Raw genomic sequence first — 9,673 nt, 5'->3', positions numbered from 1 at the left:
CACACACACAGGAAGAAGCCACAGTCAATAGCTCCCAGAGGAGAAAGAAAGCACCATCATGTGCCTTGCCATGTGACAGAATAAACAATACTGCATATTCTCACATACTCTAAGTGTCATGAACAATCTTTGGTATCCTTCCCAGATTTTTGCAGCCCCATTCTTTAGAGGGTTTCTGCCTGCTGGGGGGTCTTGGCATGCCACTGTAACAATTTGTATGAAATTTATGTCACTCTTAAAGAAGGAATCAAATATGTTCAATATTTTGGTCCCCTGAAAGAAGGTTAATATGTGGTAAATCTCTTGCTCTCCAGGTGACTCAAGCTAGGATCTCTGACAGACATAGATATGACAATCAAAAAATGTAGAAAAGGTTGAGTTTATTGCTTACATTTTGTGAAATATAGCCATAGAGCTATGTTCCTGAATTCTCCACTCCTTTTGATTTCTGTAAGGCATGGATTCTGGCTGTAGAAATTTCCCAAAATCCTGCTTTGACATTTCCTCTTCCACAGGGGCCAGAACTGACAACAAAGTGTCATCTTTGTTGCTGGAAGTTCCGCTGGTGCTTTCCTCTTGTTCTAAACAGTAAGACACAGACAGTTGAAGGTCTGAAGTAACTGGGCCTGCTCCAAGGACAGTATTTGTACAGGCTTCAGAGGCTCTTCTCTGACAAAGAAATTGTTTTGAGCTATACATCTTGATGTGTTAATTCTGATGATCTGATAATTTCCCAGAGGTCCTCAGAAACTGGCAAACGATATGATTAAACATCTGTCACCCAGAGAATTCAAGGTAAACGATTTCTGAAGGACGAGTGATGCTCAACAGTTCTGGAAAGGAACCCAGAAAATTGCAGAAGAGCAATTGCCTAATAATTTTTAATAAGTTCTAATATAATTCAAGTGTTGAAATAGCTAGAATGTAATAAACATTTCACACCTCGATACCATCCATTAAAATATAGCATAAGCAGAATAATTATTCTGTGTATGTGCTCCCGAACTTCCAGCTATTTCTTAGCTATATCTGTCTCTACAGCCATGTCGCTGGTTTTATTCTGAAAGAATATTTTTTTCAATATGATTCTGTTTTTAATTAAAATTGACTGTAACCTTTGGCAAAGTGCATTTTATGCTTAATAAGTTTGGAATTGCTGACACTTCAATTAATTCTTTTCTATAGACAATAATACTTTCGAGTGAGAAAATAATCTCTCTGCAGTTGCTGAAATATTGGGTAAACTCAGGGAAAATTCTGTTAAATACATTGCTCCATTCTAATATTTTTCTGATTGAAATGTCTAAAATTTAGTCTTCAATACTTTCTCTGGTATTGACTTTTTATTCCATTCTGAGTAACATTGCTTGGAAAATATTTTCACGAGGCAAAATGAATTAAGTTGTCTTTGTTTATGATTCTTTGAATGTTTCATCAAATTTAGATGAAACAAAATCTAAGCCTTCTTAATTTCATCTGATTCCAGTACAGAATGCCAATTTGTTCATTTAAATATAGAAACTCCATCAAAAGATTCTTCCCAGAAGGCCAAGATATTCTAAAATCTCAAAATTAAATCTGGTAAACTGTTTGAGTGCTCATCATTTCATTTGCTCAGTTCTTCACTTGCTTTTGTGGAGATACATTTCAGTGTTCTTGTGTTTATAAGCTTGCTTTCAATCTTGCAATTTACTAAAACTTCAATCACTGTAGTTTTTAGCGCTTCATTTGATGAATATTTCAATTAAAGATTTCCAGTGAAGAGTAGACAAAATGCAACCACAATTCACATGAATATGTACCAAGAATAATTCTTCTTTTTTTAATTTTCAATACCGTTATAAAAAGCTTAAATTGACTGATATCACCTTCCTTACATATTTTATATTCTGTGTATATATAACAGTATTTTTTAATTTTGATAACTTCAGCTTTATGTGGATTGGTAGAATATTGCTACTGTTTTGGCCTTAATTATAAATTATGTGGACACTTCAAATACATTTGTACTCTACAGATTTTTTTATTTTTTTAAATTTCTACTGCAACATGATACTCCACCAAAATTTTTATTGATATTATCACCAAAAAAACAAGTAGTTTTATTCTTCAAAGTTAAACCTTTTAACTAAGTTTACAATAACATTTAAATAACGTCAGATGAACTGCTAAAAGCCTTACTTTGATTCCATGAACTGCATGTGGGAAAAATGGAACCATTATTGTAATTAACTGAATTTCCATTTGAGACTTCTGATAACACTGATATAAAATCAGCAAAGCTCTTTTTCTAATGTATACAATAAATTAACAACTGCACGTTTACTTTTAACACATGCACAAAAAAACACGGAATTGAAAATTAGCAAAATTTATTTAAAACAGCCATTTAATGTAAATGAAAAATCATGCTTCCTCAGAATGATATGAAAACACCTTTCACAGCACAGCAGGTGTTAAATTATTGTCTCTGGATATAGTCTTCTTAAATAACTACTAATATGAAGTGATATTTCTTCAATAGACTTGCATCTTACGGCTTTCACGTGGGCAGTGAGAGTATTATACAAAGGTCTCATAGCAGACGGTAAACATTAAGAAGTATTTTTTACAAGTTTCATCAATAATCTTCTTTAAAAATCTAGTATTTAAAATTGAGTAGATTGAAATACTAGCGGTCAATGAGAGGGAGGGATGAAGGGTATGGTATGTTTGAGTTTTTACAAATTTTTTGAACATTTTTTGCAAATGCTCAAAAAAAGATCATGGTTTGAAGATATTCTGATGATATTATGAGCCACTGATTGTGACCATATCAAGAATGTTTGTATGTTTGCTCTTTACAATAAAAATACATATTTTTAAATCCAGTATTTAATTTTTGGGTTTTGGTTTTGGTTTTGGTTTGATTTGGTTTTGGTTTTAGCTAATTGCTGCCAAAAGTGTTGAAAATTTTAAAAGCCAGGCCATATTTGTATACCCATGTTCACAGCAGCTTTAATCACAGTGGCCAAAAGATGGGAACAACCTAAGCGTCCATGAACAGATGAATGAATAAACAAAATGTAATATATACATACAATGAAGTTTTATTTAGCTATAAAAAGGAGTGAAATTCTGCTACATGCTATAACATGGATGGACCTTGGAAACATGATGCTAAGTGAAATAAACCAGACACAAAAGGACAAACATTGTATGAGTCTACTTAGATGAAATATCTATATTAAGCAAATTTGTTCAGATAGAAAGTAGATTAGAGGTTACCAAGGACAGGGAGCAGTAGAAATGGTGAGTTATTGTTAAATGGGTACAATTTCTGTTTAGGATGATCAAAATGTTTTGGTAATGATGGTAGCGCACCATTGCAAATGTAATTTATGCCACTGAATTGTACACTTTAAAAAGATTAAATGGCATATTTTATGTTATATATATGTTACCAAATAAAAAAGCAATACCAAACAGAAAGATAATAAGTTAATGAGATTTGTCTCATATAATAAACGATAAAACTACCTAATCAAGAACAATCAGACTATTTTCTGTATGCCCATTGCAAAACTCAGCAGTCTCTGTTTTCCACAAATACCTCATACAATTTCCCAAAGTTCCTACTGGCTCTGTCCGCCTAAACTCTGATGTCCTTGCACATTTCACAGATCACTTCACATGCCATCAAGCCAAGTGGCCGACACGGGGAAGAACAGTGCCAAATACTTCTCCCACCACCATCCAGGACCTCAAATAGATGGCCGACCCTACCTGCCCAAACTATGTACACTATTTTTTAATCAGGAAGTACCCTACATGCCATCTTTGAAATGGAATAGCTACAGGTGTTTTATAGTTGCTAGCCAAGTAGCACGTACAAATGTTGTAAAGAAGAAAGTTCATGACTAGCTGTCTTTCAGGTTTACCATGTAAAAATATATTGATGCTTCCTCTGTGCCAGATATGTTCTAGATCCCAGGAATTCAATACCAAACAGACAATTTCTACCTCTGCCTTCACAGAGGAACAAGGGTGAGGGATGGTCAGAAAATTAAATATCTTAAAAATTAAATATCTTATATTTCAGAAAAATAAGTGCTATGATAGGTTATGTATATACAGTGCATGCAAAGCCTATGAAAACCATGCCTAGCCGAAACTTACAGGATAGGAAAATATTTCTCAGAGAAAGTGTTATGAGATGATACAAAAGGATTACTCGACTGTAGGGATTAGAGGAGAAGGGAAAGGTAATATTCTGGAAGAAGGGACCAGCATGTGCAAAGGGGTAGTAAGAACAAGGAATGCTCAAGAAATGGAAAGGAAACCTACATGGTTAGGGCACAGACCAAGAGGTGAGAAGTGGAAGAAGACAAAAGCTGGTGAGGTGATAGGATGAGGCAGATTAGTCAGAAACTTGTCAGCCACTATGTTATTTTTTAAAGCACTAAGAGAAATTAAAATGCAGAAGAGAGTAAGAGAGATATTTACAGAGCAAGGAATCTAAGGAGGCAGAAGGAGGGAGGATTCAGAGCACAAATGAAGGATTGTCTTAGATAAGAAAAAGAAAAGCTTTCACATAGATACGGGAAAGAAGGACAAATGGTGGATACAGGTACATGTAAGATTATAAATTTATTGGCAGGAGATTAAGAGAATTTATGTCAAAAAGCTTCTATTTTCTTGGGTAAGCAGATGAGGTCACCAACTGAGGGGAAGAGGGGACGTAGTGGGTGGGTGGCTGAGGAGACTGAAGATCTGATACAGCTGCGATGGCGAACCGAAGGCAGCCCCAACCGGGAACATTATGGACTTGATTGGAAAGAGCTGAGGGCCCAGTGAGGGTACAGGCCAGAGGTTTATAATAGACCAGCTTTATAGCTTTGTGTCTTTTCGTTTCCAGCAGTGCTCAACCTGGAATAGGATGGAAAAGGTGGATAACCGGATTAATAGAGGGTAGGAGTTTTGCCAGACTTTGTGAAAAATGGGGCCAGCTACATACATTGGCAGAAGAATTGTCTAAGTGGTGGACCACATAATCTAACCTAGAAAAGGAAGCAAATGAAAACCGGCGTAGCTGTATATTACATATATATATAATAATTTTATTTTATGTAATTATATAATTATATTATATATAAATTATTAATTATTGTATATTATCCATACTATATACCTACATATAAAGAGAAAATTTAAAGGCCAAAGAACTGAAATTTGAAGAATACATATGAAAGAAGTATCTAAATAAGAGAGTTGGAAAGATAAGAGTTTATGGTCAGGGAGTAGGTGTTTCCAGAAGGGCTTTGGTTCTAGGGGATTGGCCATGAGAGTTGATAGAGAGTCACTATGCATGATGAGGTCAAGGAACTGGGAAGCCAGACTGCTGATGGGTCATGCTCGGAATTCTCAAAGTTGTCAAGAGAAGGAAATCCAGGATCCAGGAGTCAGTCTTCCGTGAATGAAGGGGAGTAATGGGTGGTCAGCAGGTGAAACAATGTAGAAGTGTCGCCATGGATTCGTTGGAGGAGGGGTTGTTAGTGACACACCTGGGCTCTGCAGAGTTCAGTAAGGTGATTCTCTCCTGCGCCCACCTGAGGAGCACAGGTGCAGCACGTGAGTCAGTGGTACCTCAGAGGTAAGGGGCGCTCCTGGGGAGAACCAGCTGGTTCCTGCTGGGATTCCTTTTCTTAATTTTACTTCATTTCTCTTTCTATATATTAATCCCCTGCTCTTGTTTTGTTTTGTTTTGTTTACGTTTGTTTGGTTGGTTATTTTCTAGCTTCTAAATTTGAACTCATTTTTGCTACATTTTTTTTCTCATAAAAGTACTAAGCACCACATTGGTGTGATTCAGATAAAGGTGTATAGTGTTCATAAATGTCCATTTCCAATTTAAGATTTGGTTTTCTTTTTGACCCAGGAATTACTCCAAAAACTATTTTTCCCCCATGGTGGTTAGTTATTTTTATTATCATTTCCCTTTTATTCCAAATTTCTAATATGTCTTATATTGTGGTAAGAGAATCTGTCCTGTACAATTTCTTCTTTGGAGAATCGATTGAGGTTTTCTTTGGTAAATAACATTTAATCCATTTTGTAAAGCCCCATGGGTGTTGAAAACTGTTTATTCTCTTTTCATTGGGTATAACACTCAAAGCAAGCTTGTTCATTGTGTTACTTAAATCCTCCTATATACAAAGTTGCATTTTTTTGTCCACATAATTGTCACTTCCTGACAATATAGATTGATGTCTCCTACAGAGATTGAGGTTTTGACAGATAGTCTTCATATGTATAACAGTTTTTGCTTTATTTCAATGCAAGTTTGGTGTGTGAAAGTTTGTATTATATTTCCATGGAGAATTTTACCTTTTTTATATCTATGTTATTTAAAAGAGGGCTTTGCATTTCCCTTAATTATTTGGGCCTTGAATTATATTTTGCCAGATATTAATAATGCCACCTCGTTTACCTAACATTCTCTAACCATCCCTTTATTTTCAACCTTTGCATGTTGTGAGTCTCTAATAAAAGAAATCTAGGACTGCAGTTCACTTTCTAACCCTGCCATTTATTTATTATGCTTTCTTTATTTCTTTTTTTTTTTTTTCCTTTCCTTCCTAACCTTTGCTTGGTTTGCTCGAGTTCTTTATTGTTGTTTCTCTTTTTCTTCTACCAGTTCGGGAAATCTATAAATGAGTTAGAATTCCTTTTAGTTGGAATAGAAACTTCAAAATAAATGTCTTAAAGACATTTTTTTTTTCCAAGTAAAAGAAATCTAGAGAAACACACCAGGGCCAGTAGGGAGAGACCACTGTCCTCGGGAATCCAGCCACTTCTCTTTTTCCTCCACCACTCTTATAACTTCTATTCTCAAAGTCACAAGGCAGCTGCTAGGGCTCCCTCCATCATGCCCAAATTCCAAGAAGAAAAAAAGGAGAAGGGCACAAAAGGTCTGTTAGCTTTCTTTAAGAAGCCTTTCCTGACATTTCACACAGCACTTCCATTTACTTTTAGTCACGTAGCTACTACTGACCGCAAGCATGGCTGAGAAAAGTTGTCTCTTAATTAGCCATATTACCTTCCATGCTGGTGTGAAGCTGTTATGTACCCCAGAATAGCCATGTTCTTTTTCCTGATTGGATCTTGTGGGGGCAGCCATGTTTCTTTTAAACCTGATTCAATATTGTGGGGTGGAAATGTTGATTGGATTGTTTCCATGGAGATGTGACACACCCAATTGTGACCATGACCTCTTGATTAGATAGAGCTGTGGTTCCCCTATTTAAGGTGTGTCTTGGTTAGTTCACTGGACTCTTAAAAAGAGAAACATTTTGTAGACAGTTCAGAGTCACCGTGAGTCCCAGAAGTTTGGAGATGCAGAAAATAAACACTCTGGGGAAGCTGTTTGCCAAAGCCCCAGCAGATGCCAGCCACCGACAGAGGTGTTCTGGACACATCACCCTTTTCTGAGTCAAGGTATCTGTCTCTGGATACCTTAGTTTGGATATTTTTATGCCTCAGAAATGTAATCTTGCAACTTAATAAATTCACTTTTAGAAATCATTCCATCTCTGGTATATGGCATTCAGCAGCTTTAACAAATCAAAACACCTTCCTAATAAAAACTCTATTACTAAGGAAGAAAGTGAGAATGGATACTGAGTAAACAGGTAGACATCACTACCACAATCTACATGCTATATCCATTTTACTAATAGATATATTTACATTTCTAACAAATATATTTTGTATTAGTATCAATAGTTGATTAATATTCCTAACTTCCCCACTCCCAAAATTGAGACCTGTGTCAGGTATAATTTGCCACTCTTCCCACTCAGTGAATCCAAATTTTAATGAAATTATCTAAAATTTTACTTCAGATATTGTTAACTTTTGTACTATACTTCTATTTTAGGTATCATTTCTTACAAATATAATTTTTTTAGAATTAACTATATATTCTGTTGGTTTCTCTCCTTACCACTATTTCTTGCATAGCATGTTCCTTTTTCTTGAAATTTTATTGTTCATAGAACAATTTTTTTTTCAGAAAAGGAGTATAAGCAATATATTTCCCTAGTTCTTTATTTTGCCCTCATAATTCTTAACTGCCTACGGAATTCTAGTTTCAGAATTGGCAGGCTTGGATCCATTGTCCACTAGCTTTCAGCATCTGAGCAGATCTGATGCCTGAAGACCAATATGACTTTTGCTTTTTTCCTGGAAACTAATGAGATTTTCTCTTTCCCCAAAAACTCAGAAATTTGACCCAGCATGTTTAGGTATGAATGTCTTCTTTCAGTGTTCATACCTAGCCCTCAGTGGTTACTTTGGATCTAATCCTTAGTGTATGTTTCACAAAAGGAAATTTCTTTCCGTTACTTCTTTGACTAGTAGTTCTCCTGCTCCACCACAGGAGGCTGCTAGCATGAAGGAGAACAGCAGAATACTTTTACTGCCCACTGCAGGTTGGGTTCAAAGGGAAAGAGGAGAACGGGGCATTTGGCCCACCACACCTACCCAGTCTCTTTTTCCAAACTCTGTTATAATTTTAAGCCACTCCTACTTAAGGATGAAGATGCACCACAAGTTTTATGCATGGGGAGTTCTTAACATGTAAAGAAAATTTAAGGATGCAGGAAAATTGATCCCTCTTCCAATAACACAGGACAAAGGTTAGTAGTCAAAGTATTTAAGGAGTTGCTATCAAAGAGATAATGAAGACAAACCAATAGCAAAGAAGACAAAGGAGATACACAAATGATCCACAGAAGAGAAAATATAAGAGACATAATCCTATCAAAGGATGTTCAAAATCACTGGTAATCGGGGAAATACAAATTAAATAACAAAATAATTTCTGTCCATTAAGTTGGCCAAAATTTTAAATATTGATAGTATCTGGCAATGGTAAAAAACAAGCACTTTCTACACTGTTGGTCAAGTTATCACTGAAATAACTTTTAAAGGACAATTTGGCATATCTATCAAGATGTTAAATGTACATATGTTTTGACCCATCATTTCTACTTTTAAGAATCTATCTTTCAAAAAATATTCACACATGTACACAAGAATTCCACTTCAGCATTATTTATAATAGGGAAAATTGGAAACAACCAAAAATATGTATAATATGAAAGATATATAAGATGAGAAGCCAAAGTCAAGTCATTAAGACACTGAGCAGTAGATAAAAATATAATCCTGTTCTTATTTAAGTAGTTATATGTATGTGTGTGTGTGTGTGTATGTTTGTAAATTGGTGGGAAAAGATTTGGAAAGATACATGTAAAATTAAAGAAGTTATGCATAGAGAAGAATTTCAATAGTGAAGGAAAAGGGAAATTTCACCTTTCCGTATCTTTTGAATTTTTACGAGACAAATGTAAAAATATTTGAATTTTTGAACAAAATGAAAAAACACATACCTCATTAAGATAGGTATGTACTCATGTAGTTATTTAGCATTGAAAATTATTTACAATGTAATGTCCATTGATTAAAAAAAAAAGGTTACAAAACAGTATTATAGCATGACAATTTTCTTTCGAATGTATCTGTTTTTGTGTAGGTCCTTGGATATTTGAGGGAGATCTTTTGTCTTTGGGTAAAATTCCCTGTTTGAAGCTGTATGAACCCCAGAAAAACATGTTCTTAAATTTAATCC

Source organism: Tamandua tetradactyla, chromosome 7, assembly GCF_023851605.1.
Source record: "Tamandua tetradactyla isolate mTamTet1 chromosome 7, mTamTet1.pri, whole genome shotgun sequence".
Classification (NCBI taxonomy): domain Eukaryota; kingdom Metazoa; phylum Chordata; class Mammalia; order Pilosa; family Myrmecophagidae; genus Tamandua; species Tamandua tetradactyla.
The sequence above is the reverse complement of the archived record's forward strand: the minus strand, read 5'-3'. Positions refer to the sequence as shown.